Genomic DNA, 11,631 nt, shown 5'->3' on the forward strand with positions numbered 1-11,631 from the left:
TGGGCATGCTGCTTGGCACAGAAAATAGCGAAGGCACCACATCTCTTTTCTGCAGGGGTCGGTCCTCCAACCCTGACCTGGGGACCGGACAAATTCTTCTCCTGTTGATGCTGGATTTCTTTTTGGTCAGATCAGCAGCACTGACAGCCTGCAGGGCAGCTGCAGCCCCCTCCACGCCGTACTCACCCTGGGACCTTCCAGTACAACCAGTGATGGGCTGGGGAGGATGAACTGGGAACCTTGCACAAAATCAAATCAAATTCCTGATCCTGGTGTGGTTTTAAGACCAGTGTTTCCAGCAGGAAAAACTAAAGGTGACCGGGGCTTTTCCTGTCCTTGGTGGGAACCCGAAGGGCTGGAGCCAGGAGGAGACGCAGGGAGAGAAACAGACTATAAAATTCACTTTCAAACAAGTGAAAACAGCGTTAAACAAACATGTAGCCTTTTGTAAAGGAGGATAATCCCTCCATTCAGATGTTAACATTAAGGAGTTATAACAAGGCTTTAGCTGTTTTCTCTTCAGAGCGGCAACAGTAATTCCGTAAGTACATCTTGGGAAGGTTTCCAAAGGGTTGGGAAGTGACAGTAATAAAACCGGACAGGTACCTTTGAGAACAAGCGCGGGATGTAATGGCCATGAGCCCGCGCAGACCTGGCCGTGCACCCATCCTGGGCATCGCTGGTGGGCTTCTCCTCTTGCTGCAGGAGCAGAGCAAGGGAGAGATGCTATGGGGTGGGAAAATAATAATAATAACAGAAAAATGGGTGGGATGGGATGGGATGGGATGGGATGGGATGGGATGGGATGGGAAGCTTCTTTTCCACCAGGCTGAGTTCTGAGTGGGCCTGTGGAAACAGTGGGAGGTATGGGATGCATGGTGGTGGCAGGAGCACAACAGAGGGAATGGGACAGAGCCTTTGGAGTTTGACTAGCTGGATCAAAGAAGCTAAACCTCTGTCCCTGGCCCTCTGACTGCTTTCCTTGAGCTGGAGGCTGAGCTGATACTTTGCTCCCTTATGAAAAGACACCAGGAAGGCAAAGTTGTTTCCTCTTCAGATTGGGCAATTTTATGGCTGTTTGCACGTTTCCCAGCTCACTTTGGCCAGGAGACAGCCTGGAAGAGATCCCCACCTTTCTGGGAACACATGGGAAAAGCAAATACAAGGAAATCTCCCTTCCTTTCCCTCCCCTTGCCCCGTAGGCAGCTCCTGCCCATGCTGCCGCGCTGCCGGGCAGGCTGGTTTCATCCAGCGCCGCTGCAAGCCATGCACAGGCGATCGGAGGCTCAGTTTTGCTGCAGAGTGCCGAGGGAATCACAGCACCCAGGCGTCCTGTGCTCCCACCAACCTGCCCGTCCGCACGCTCGCCCTGCCTGCCAGGGTCGTTGTGGCTGCCTGCAAGTTCGCCTGCCTTCTATCCCCATCCCCCCTCCGTAGGCATTTTGTTGGACATTTTGCTCCCCAGGCTTGTTGGTGCAATGTCTTTGCCATCACTGGTTTCGCACAGATGACAGTCCTTTGCAGCCCCAAATAGAAGAAAATGCAGTAGCCAGCCTGGCAGCCCAGGGAGCCCCTCTGGGGTGAGCAGGAAAGTGTCCCTGTGCCTGTGCCTGTGCCTGGCATGGGAGAGACCCATAGGCTTGCCCAGGTTGGGAGCAGGGCTGGCTGTGGCCAAGCTGGCCAGCAAGAGCCTCCTCTCTGGACCTGAGGCTGGGCATCAACTGCAAGAGCTGCCCGGTTGCTCCTGGGAGAGCTCCAGGGGAAAGGCTGTGGTGGAAATGGCACCACGAGGAAGATGTCAGCCGATGACGGGAAGCACTGGGAAGCTCCACGAGTGTGGTCGAGGAGGGACAGTATCCAGGCATCCCGGGATGTAAACACCAAACACACGCGAGGTTGCCAGAGGAGATGGGATGAAATGAAAAACGCAGGCTCGGTGCCAGGTTCCCAGTGGCACAGGGCGTTCGGCTCTAGCAGAGTGTCTCAGGGGGATGGGGCATACTTGGAGGGCTGGGGGGGGGACTGGGAAATGTGCTTCGGGCCACTCAGGCCCCCCAGCCTCTGCTGCCTTGCCCGGGGGGGTCTCCACCGGTCCCTCCGACCCGAGCAGTGAATGCCGGGGCAGAGGATCCCCGCAAAGCCTCCTGCCAACGTGCTGACAGCAATCCGGGCTCCCTCCGAAATGTGGCAGCAGCCTCATCCAGAGCAGCCGGGGCAGGAGTGAGATTTCTGCTTCCTGACAATAGCCAAGCGGGGGCCAGCCCGCGTCCCCCGGGGCGTTCTTCCACCCCGCTGTCCCCCAGACATGCCGGGACGGTGGGACACGAATCCAAGCCTGGATGTTTCCTCTCCACCTCCCTCCTCCCCTCCCATCCCGTCTTGTCTGCATCCGATGCTCCAGCGAGTATTAATAGAGTTGCAATGTCTGACGTCTCAAAGGAATCCCCTGTTGGGAAAAAAGCTGCTCTGGGGGCTGGTGGTGGGGCTGGCACATCCCTGCCACGGTGGTGGAGAGCTCCGGCGCTCCCCGGGCTGCTCCCGGCACAGGACCTGGGCTTTGCAGGGCTCCTGAATTTAAACCTAAATTATAGATCCCCGTACACCGGATCCGTATATTTAAGCATTTAATGGGGTTTTACGCAGGCTATTTTTACAACTTTAATGCACTTAGCACTAATTTGGGGAAGTTTAATGCAAAACACATAAATGTTGGATGGGAGACGGCCGAGGTGTTTTACAGCCTCTGGGAATTACACAAAGTATGTGGGGCTCATTTCGACTTCTGATATCACTCAGCACAAAATTACCTTTGCCTGGCCAGGTGCCAGGGAGCCGCGGGCTGTGGCTGGCAGGCGTGATGTATTACAATGTCACTCTCAGAGTGGTGACCGTGGCCATATATAAACCCGAGACCCAGGCAAGGGCTCAAAGCCTCGTTAATGCCTTCCCTAATCTGGCAGGATCAGATTTGCCCGATGCGCTCGGAGCCGCTCCGACTCACATCCTCTGGTTTGTGTGGTTACGTTATTACGTGTTGTGGGGAAAGTGGAGACATCTCTGGTGCAAAGAAAACACCCTGCAGCGCTGGGTGGCTGGAAGGGGGGAACCCACCGAGAAAACTGAGTAGGACGTGACAGACCAGGGACCAGCCAAGCCAGCATCGTGTCTCTGCCCATCCCTTCACACCTCTTCCATCTCCACAAGTCCGTTCTTCTGCATCTCACTGTCTGAAGGATGGAAATGGCTGTTTTCACTTATCTGTCCTCTATATGGTGGCATGTCTCCCATGACATGAGGGATTGCTTCACTGTCAAGGCCAAAATGAGCCATACCTAGGCTAATGTTAAGACGAACTGGCTGGGTCCTGGGCACAGCATGCCTGGAGCAACAGGGAGACGAAGAGGTACAAATGCACTGGGCTGAAGGACATCCAAAACCTGGGGGCGGGAGAATGGACCCACTGCTAACCACGTCCTCAGGAGGAGTTTTGGAGGAGTTTTGAAGGAGTGTTTAAAAGTTGCTGGCTCTTTTGATGAAAGGATTTGGCCGTGGGTTTGAGCCCAACCTCGCTCACCGGTCTCTGAAATCTGCCTCGCTTAAATAGTTGCAGCTCGAACGCCCTGGGAAGCTGCATGGTAAAGCCAGTGGGAAAAGAGATGGCTTGAGAAAAGAGGCTCTCAGCGAAGACCCTGATGGACGTCTGGGTACGGATGCAGAGATGAGACTGAACCATGCTGGCCATGTCCTGAGAGCAGGCGGCTTCCCCGGCGTGGGGCTGGCACATGGCGGGCAGCGCTTACAGGAGCAGCTCACGTCGTGGATGCTCCTCTCTCCTAGGGAAGGAGAGGACCTTCAGCCCTTCCTCCACGCAAGAGGGATCGCCAGCTCCTACGTGGCCCCTGCGCAGTAACAGCACAGCTCCTGGGTTCTGCTGAGCTATGAAAACACCCTGCATGGCTTGACCTGAGCACAAGCAATTAGCAGGATAAGTACCATGTATAACAAAGTGAGAAATTACACCCCCCAAAATTGGTTTCTCAGTTAGTGCTTTAATTTAGCAAATGAGCCGCTTGTCCCCGGGATGAGCAGACTTTCCCTTCTCCAGCTAATCCCCAGGAAGCTGCTATGGCCGTAGGAAGTTTTGTGTGTTCTTCCCTTCCCAGATTCACTTATTATGAGTCAGAAAAGTCTCATCTTTTTTTCCAACTTTGGCCTTCAGGTAACTACCTTTAACAGTATCTACCAAGCAGACAGCAAGCATTAACTGATCAGGTCATGTCCATTAGATCTGTAGTGCTACTTCCAGGACTCAGAGGGTGAGCTAAGAGCCAAAGGCATTAAATGCCTTATCCAGGGCCAGCAGCAAAGCCAGATGGGCCACCGATTCACAGCCCTGCGCTTACTCCAGGGAGGCATGGCAGCTCTCGCTGCAAAGGCTGGGATAGCTGCAATAACGAGGAACCTTCAGCCACGAGGTGAGGTGAAACCTGGGAAGCAGTCAGTGAATACATGGGGTCTCGGAAAGCAAGCGACTGAAGTTGGGCCAGCCACAGAGGGACTGAGCTGGGAGTGCTCAGCTGGGGGTGTGGGAGGAGGCAAGGCTAGGAGCCAGGCAGCCGGAGTCCCAGAAGTGATGGGGGGATGCTGGGGGGAATGGGAAAGGGCAAGAGTATCTGCAGTAGCAGAGGCACGGCCAGCTGGCAGGAGCCTCCTGCCCCAAGCAGGATCCGTGCTGGCTGGCAGGGTGGCTCTGCAGGCAGGGCTAGAGGGAATCCAAGCAGTGCTGCAATGCAAACAGCGGCAGTGCTGGGGGAGAACCAGCACAGCCGAGGGAAGCGACTGGGAGGAACTGGGACGGGCTGTGGCATGGGGTGCTCAGTGTGGGCTGCTGTGGCTGAGCTGGGTAGAGCTCAATTAACATCAGTGTAGCTGCAGATGCCTCATTGCACCCTCCCACACGGCACGGCTGCTGCTTGGGACTCTCTGGTGCAAAGGGTGGGCAAACCTGGATCCTCAGGAGGTCCGTGCTATAGCCACCAGCTTGCCAGGGAAAGGGAGATGGGATGGGATGGGTTGGCATGGCATGACATGATGTGGCATGGCATGGGTTACGTAGCCAACAACATCTCTCTGTCTTTGTGAGCTGTCACAGAAGGCGTCAGTCAGGTCCCTGGGTACGTGTGCTCCTCCTGACATTGCAATGAGGTTTTTCCCACCTTTCTTTTTGCTCCAGGTCGAACCTGCTGCTTTATCATAATAGGCCAAGGGGCATATCAGACCCACATCTCTGGCTTAGCAGTCATGATCTGTTGTCCCCACACAGCCTGGTTAATCTAGTTATCCTATAACTAAAGAGCTTATCTATTCCTGGAGTGCAGCCAGGGTCTTCTGCTTCCTCAGCACACAACCCCAGGCAAGAGACGGGCCATAGACTGTGCAGTGACCCCAGCAGCACAACTTGTCGGAGCGATCCTGGCACTGATTTTCATCAGGACACATCTCAGACACTTGTCCAAGCAGGGAAACTTCCCTGTTCCCGGGCAGCCCTGCCAAATTCCACCAAAGCAGCCAACCTCACCGTGCACGGTGGTCTGCCGCCCACCGGGACTGCTGTCTCAGCTTCCACCCTTGCTCCTCAGCTCCAGAGGGAGTCCTGGCTTCTTTCCTGCAGGTGGAATTTGCTCCCTCTCCCAGTGTGAGGAGAGGCACACAGAGCTCTGGCAATGCCTTGTGCCTGGTACCTCGGACAAACTCTGGTTACGCAGACCAGTGTAAAAGCCACTTCTGTTTAGAGAAGATTTTAAGCCTATTGCACTGGGGCTATGCTCTCCCTCGGGCATTCCCTCACAGCCCTGGTAATTCTTCCTTTAATTTTTCGCCTTTTCTTCCTTCATCTCTTTTAATTACTTAAAAAGCACCCCAAAATGAAATTACATCAAATAAATTCATGCTCCCAGGAGAGCCCCAAGAAGCCATGTGGCTGCAGGAATTTCAGAGGGAATACAGACCACATCTCCGAGATGCTCTGGAGGCTTTGGCAGGAGGTGGCCACGAGTCTCAGTGCTCCTCTTCCATTTCCTTCACCTCCTGAGTGTCTCATCTACGCTCCCCGGACTGGGGTGGGGAGGAGGGGGCTGAGCAGAGGATGCCTTCCTCTGGTCAGCTGCGGCACAGACATGAGGAGGTCAGTCTGAGGGAGACCCTCTGCCTCCTGACAGCTGGGGGAAGGAGAAAAACATGGGACCCCCCCTCTTGGGACACACTCTGGGCATCACGGCAGACAGGCTTTGCTCCATGTTGCAAGCACATAGCCCTGTGCGTGACACACGCACCACGCTCACAGGAGGCCATGCATGCACTGCAACGCTTTGCCTGCCTGCCTTGGCACCTCCGAAGCAAACGCCTCTCTTCCCCAGTAGCTGGCAAAGCTTTTTTGTTGGAGGGGAAGCAGTTAACACTGAGTCTTGCCCTTCCTGCTCTGCTGCTGGCTGTGACTCACAGCTACAGCAAGAGGCAGCAGGACCAGGCTGCCGGAGCCCAGGGGCTGGACAGACCTGCTGCACGAAGCGGAGGGCGGGCAGGCACACACATGCATGCCCGGTGCCGAGCCAGCCTGAGTACGTGTCCGCAGACAAGAATCAAGCAGAAATAAAGTTCATGGCGATACACCCCCGCACGCACAGATTGGCGGTGGCACCGGGAGCCCTGCAGCATCCGTGCTGTTCATCCTTCCCATCCCTGCCTCTGCTCCCTCGCTGCCTCGTTACGGGGTGTCTGCTTGGGGGCTGTCAGAGTAATCGGTGGTCCCTGTCTCATGTCACTGAGCCGCAGCTGTGTGGGGGCTTCCCTCTTGTCACCCACTCTTTCAAACCTAATACTCCCATCCGCCACTGTTCCCTGGGAGCGGAGGGGAAGGGACTCTGGGGACCCTGTCCTCCCAGGCCACCCATCCAGCGCTGTGGCTCGTCCCTGCTCCATCCAGCTTGGCTGAACTCCCTGCCACGGGCAGCGCTGTCCTGGCAGCGAGTAAAGGGACCTGCTGTGAAGAAAGACTTGGAAAACCCAAGGGGACCTCTGCAAGGGGGGGGTTGACCGGCACGGCCGGTGGGACACGGAGCTGGGACCTCCAGGCAGCCAAGCCCTGTTGCTCTGCGCCGGGAGGTGGGTGCATCCTGCCCCCACCCTGCCTCTGTCCCCTTGGATGTGTCACCCCCAAGGGTAGGGAGCTCCCCAACCTGCCCCAGCAGCTGGAAACGAGCAAGGACCTACGCGTGGGCACGTGCCCTGTGGGGCTGTGCGTGGTCTGTGCACCCTGTGGGGCTGCCCTGGCAGTGGGGTCCCTGCTCCACCAGTCCTGCCCCCCCTTAGGGAGCCCACCCCGGCCAGAGCCAGGCGGGGGGCTGTCACACAGACACGCACCTTGACAATCCCTGCGACAAGTACCAAGAGCGATGTAGACAAATACCCCCCTTGGGGACCGCAGTGGATGGCAGACTTGTATTTTTCACTGCGGCTGAGCTGAATGTTAAAGCAGGCATCCCTCTGGGATGGAGAGGCTGCTGGCTTGGCTTCTGGCACCGCAGACCCCCCCGGTCTATGGGTTTTGGTGGGGCAGAGTAAAGCCAGTAAAGCTCCAGTAAAGCCAGTGCAGTGGGCTCAGCTTGGCGGCCAGCAGCGAGGGGCTCAGGGACAGCCCGCTGCTCCATCCTGCTCCCAGCCCCGCATCGCTCCAGTCTTCCCATGCCACCTGCATATGAATGAAGGGAAAATAGGACATCAATTACTCTGGTCAGAAATGGAAATGGTTTTTCAGATAGGCTGGGAGGGCCCCTGGGTGCCAGTTAGGCACACCTCTAATAGCCGGTTAGCGCAGGAGAGCAAAATGCTAATTGAAAGGGCCCAAAGTTACAGCCCCGCTCACTGCTGCTCCCGAGCTGCTTGCTGGGAAACGAGCAGGTGTCTAATTGCTGTGACGGGAGGGGAAAGGCCACCAAATTGCCTCTGCCGTGGCAGGTCACCGTCCCCCCGGGACTCGGTGCCAAGCTGGGGAAAGCCCCTACCTGCTTGGCAGGTATTGCTGCCACGGCACGGTGGCACGTCCCTGCTGAGAGCCGGGGTCAAAGCCAGCCTGCGAGGGACCGGGCAGTCCCAGGAGGGGGGACGGGGTAATAAATACAGGATGTGACACCATGGACACCAAGCCAGCTGTTGCTCAAATATGCATCAGGCCATAAGTCCTTCCTCAGCATCTCCATGTCATGCTAGGCTGACGGTCAGGTTCACAGTAAAGCTGAAGCTGGGAAGCCCAGACACCTCTTTATTCACTCCCTGGGAGCAGAAGTTCGAATCTGGAAATTTCACCTGATCATAAAATTTAGAAAAAAAATTGTGATCTAATAAATACAGAAATTATCTTTAAAAAAATTCCTCTTGTGAAGTTTGGAAGTGTTTTTTGAAGCAGTTAGAGCATTTTCTTTTGATTTTGATGTTTCAACTAACAGGAAAAATGCTAAAATTGAAATTAAACTCCTGGACCTTGTAGTATGTTTTCGTAATTATTCACAAAACACATTGATGAAATATATATGTTTCCACAAAGTCCTTCTGATGCATTGAATCAGCATTTCCTGAGAACACCTTTCCATCGGAAAGTTTTCGGTCACCTCTCAAAAATGCCTGCACTCCTCCGAGGCGAACATGCCCACCCTGCCCACGCTCACCCCTTCCCTGCACCCAGGCAGCACCCACCATCCTGGCAGGGTGCAGCCCCTGGATGCTGCAGCTCTGTGCAGAGCAGGGCTGGGACGGGCATCTCACGGGCAAGTCTGGCAGCAGAAAGCCCTCGGCTCTTTCCCTCCTGCCAGGCACGCCGCGAGGGCCAGGCTGGGGTGACTTCCCTCTCTTTGGGGTTTTTAGGGGCAAGGAGGGGGAGCAGGTGGGCTTTAGTTTGAGGGCGCAAGAGGAAATAGTGGAGAAGCTTGAGGTAATGATTTTTATTTCTTTCACTGCCAGGGAGCAGGAGGCTCGGGGGTCGTCCCCAGGACGGGAGCCCCGTGTCTTGCCCGGCCGTGCATGTTCAGGCTCCCCAAGCGCTGCCTTTCGGAGCCCACAAACCATTGCATCAGACGGAGCCTCCTCGGGCCGTGTTAGCACAGGCTGGGGCAGGAGCCCGGGCAGGAGTGGCCAGGGCAGGCTGATGTCAGGGTGTCGGAAGGGATGAGCCCTCTTTGCTCCTCGTTCCAGGCGGGCACCTTTGGGCAGCTGCTCATCCCTCCCTCCCACGCAGAGGTGCCCCCCGTCCGCCCGGGATGCCTCGGGGCTGGTGGGCAGCAGCAACTCCACAGCTTAGTTAGCTCGGACAGGAGTTGGGAGCCTCCTTCCTTGCTGGTCTCTTGGACGGGAGAAAGGATCAGCTTGACTTTAGCCAAGGACACAGGCTGCCCACGCTCTCCAAGGGCAGGGATGGGTGGCTGTGCGCTGTGCCAGGGCTGGTCCTCACCCCGCTCCTCAGGTGATGAGGTTGGAGGCAGCTTCACATACGGCTCGGAGAGCAGCAGGAGAGGAGATGGGTGTGGGTCCATGCGGATCCCCTCTCCCGAACACCACGGCCAGGCGGAGGGAGCTGTTCCGCGACGTGCCCCAAATGCATCGTGTTCCTCCTTGGCAGCCGGGGAAGGGCCATGGTTACCGTAGCCAGGCAGTGTGTTTGTTTGGATTTAGTGCTTGCGCGGGATGGGAAAAGGATGTGAGCTAATGTAGGATTGCAGGGTATCTCCATGGCCATTTCCAGCAGAGCTGTACCAAATGCAACTCTTGAGTTAACAAAAGCTCTTGCTCACCTGGATACAAAACACACTGAAACAAGACCGCGGTAAAATTTCCAAGCAGAGGAGCTGAGACTGGGGCCTACAAGCCCTGCTCCTGGAAGGGCTTTTTTCTGGGACTGGGAAGGACAACCTTGTAATTAAGTGGCTGGACGTCTCAGATGTTTTGGGAGGATAGTGCTTGCTGCTTGGGAGAAGCTGCATCCGGAGCTGTTCACCTCTGCAGTGTCTGCACCAGACCCCCCTGCAGCCCCTGGAGAACAGCATCAGGAAACAGTCCCTCCCCAGCCCACCCTCCACCGCTCTCTGTTGGGGTGAGTTCACTCTTTCCTGGAACAGGTGCCCCAACATTTTCTTTCCCTTTGGAGACTTCTCAGCCTCTTTACCTGGACCATTACCATAACTGGTTTTGGGATGTTAGGAGGCTTTTCAAATTACATTCTCCAACAGAGAGGTGCAGTGGTGAAAGTCGGGCGTTTGGCTCACTGTGCTGGTCTCAGGCTGCCGAGGAGATATGGAGGAAATTTGGGTGACCCTGACAGTTGAGTTGAGTGGAGGAGAACATGCAGCAAGAGATGGATGCATTCCATGCCAGCCTCCACAGAGCTGCTTGGGAAGGATGCTTCTGATGCGGTGGGGAACCTGGCATGGAGGTGCAGTGTCCTGTGCTCCACAGGCGTGTGGCTCTGCCCAGGGCACGGCAGACACCCCAACGCCCCACGCCAGCTCCCCAGGCTGCTCTCAGTGCTGGCGGTGGCCGGTGCCCTGCAAGGTCCGGCAGCCAGGAGCGTGCACTGGCACAGGGAGCTGGGGCATCTCACCTCTGGTGATTAATTATCCCCTGAGCCTGCTGACTCCTTCACCTCCAGACATAATTCAAAGTCTCTTAAAAAATCTGTGTTTTTCTTCTCCCTGTACCATTTAATTAGTTACATATGTCCCCAGGACAATATTTTTTTGTGGTGCACTTGGAAAATTAAAAGAAAACGGTGATAAGGCTTCCTCATTACCTGCTGCTCTTTGTTCTGAGCTGCTGCTGGGTGTTCATCCCCTCGGTCCCGGGGAGCCAGGGGACCTGCGAGGGTACCCGACCAGGCAAGGGCTCTGCAGAGCAGTTTGCCCCGGAGAGGGGGGACAGGACCCCGATCTCTGCCCTCGCTGCCGGAGCTGCCTTTCCTCCCCGAGGGGCGCGGGGGGCTGTCCCGCTGCACGAAGCGGGGGGTTCCGCAGGGTCGGTGGGATGCTCGACGGCTGCCCGCAGCCCCGCTGCCCGCTCTGTGTTGCCAGGGCGACGGCAGGTAAAGCTGCCCGAGGAGCATTTGCATAACCTGCTCCTTCCCCATCTGTACCACGCCTTTGGAAAGAAAAGGAGGAAAAAAAAAAAACCCCACCCAAACCCCAAACAAGCTAGAAGAAACAAAGACCGAAGCCATCTGGTCCTATCCTGCTCCTGCGGACGGTGCCAACATTTTGTCCTGTTGCTTTACACAGCAGCAGGATCCAACCCTGCTCCCAGGGAAAAGGAGGGGTCCCGTCTCCCCTGTATAAGTCCTTATGGCTTCAGTGGGTTTCCCGTGGGGGAACGTAACGCGGGGCCTAACCGGTGACAGAGCAGCCCCTGTGCCCATGCACACCGGCGGAGCAGAGAGCCCAGAGCAGCCGAGGGATTTGGAGTCTTTTCTGGCTGTAAGTGCTGTCTCAGTGTCAGGTTAGGTCAGGATTATTGCTGGCATGGGGGGGGGGGGGGGGAGGGAGGAAGACTGGTCGCCACTGCACTCCTCTCCCCCGACGGCAGCCCCCCTCGCTC

This window comes from Harpia harpyja, chromosome 18, assembly GCF_026419915.1.
Source record: "Harpia harpyja isolate bHarHar1 chromosome 18, bHarHar1 primary haplotype, whole genome shotgun sequence".
Taxonomy (NCBI): Eukaryota; Metazoa; Chordata; class Aves; order Accipitriformes; family Accipitridae; genus Harpia; species Harpia harpyja.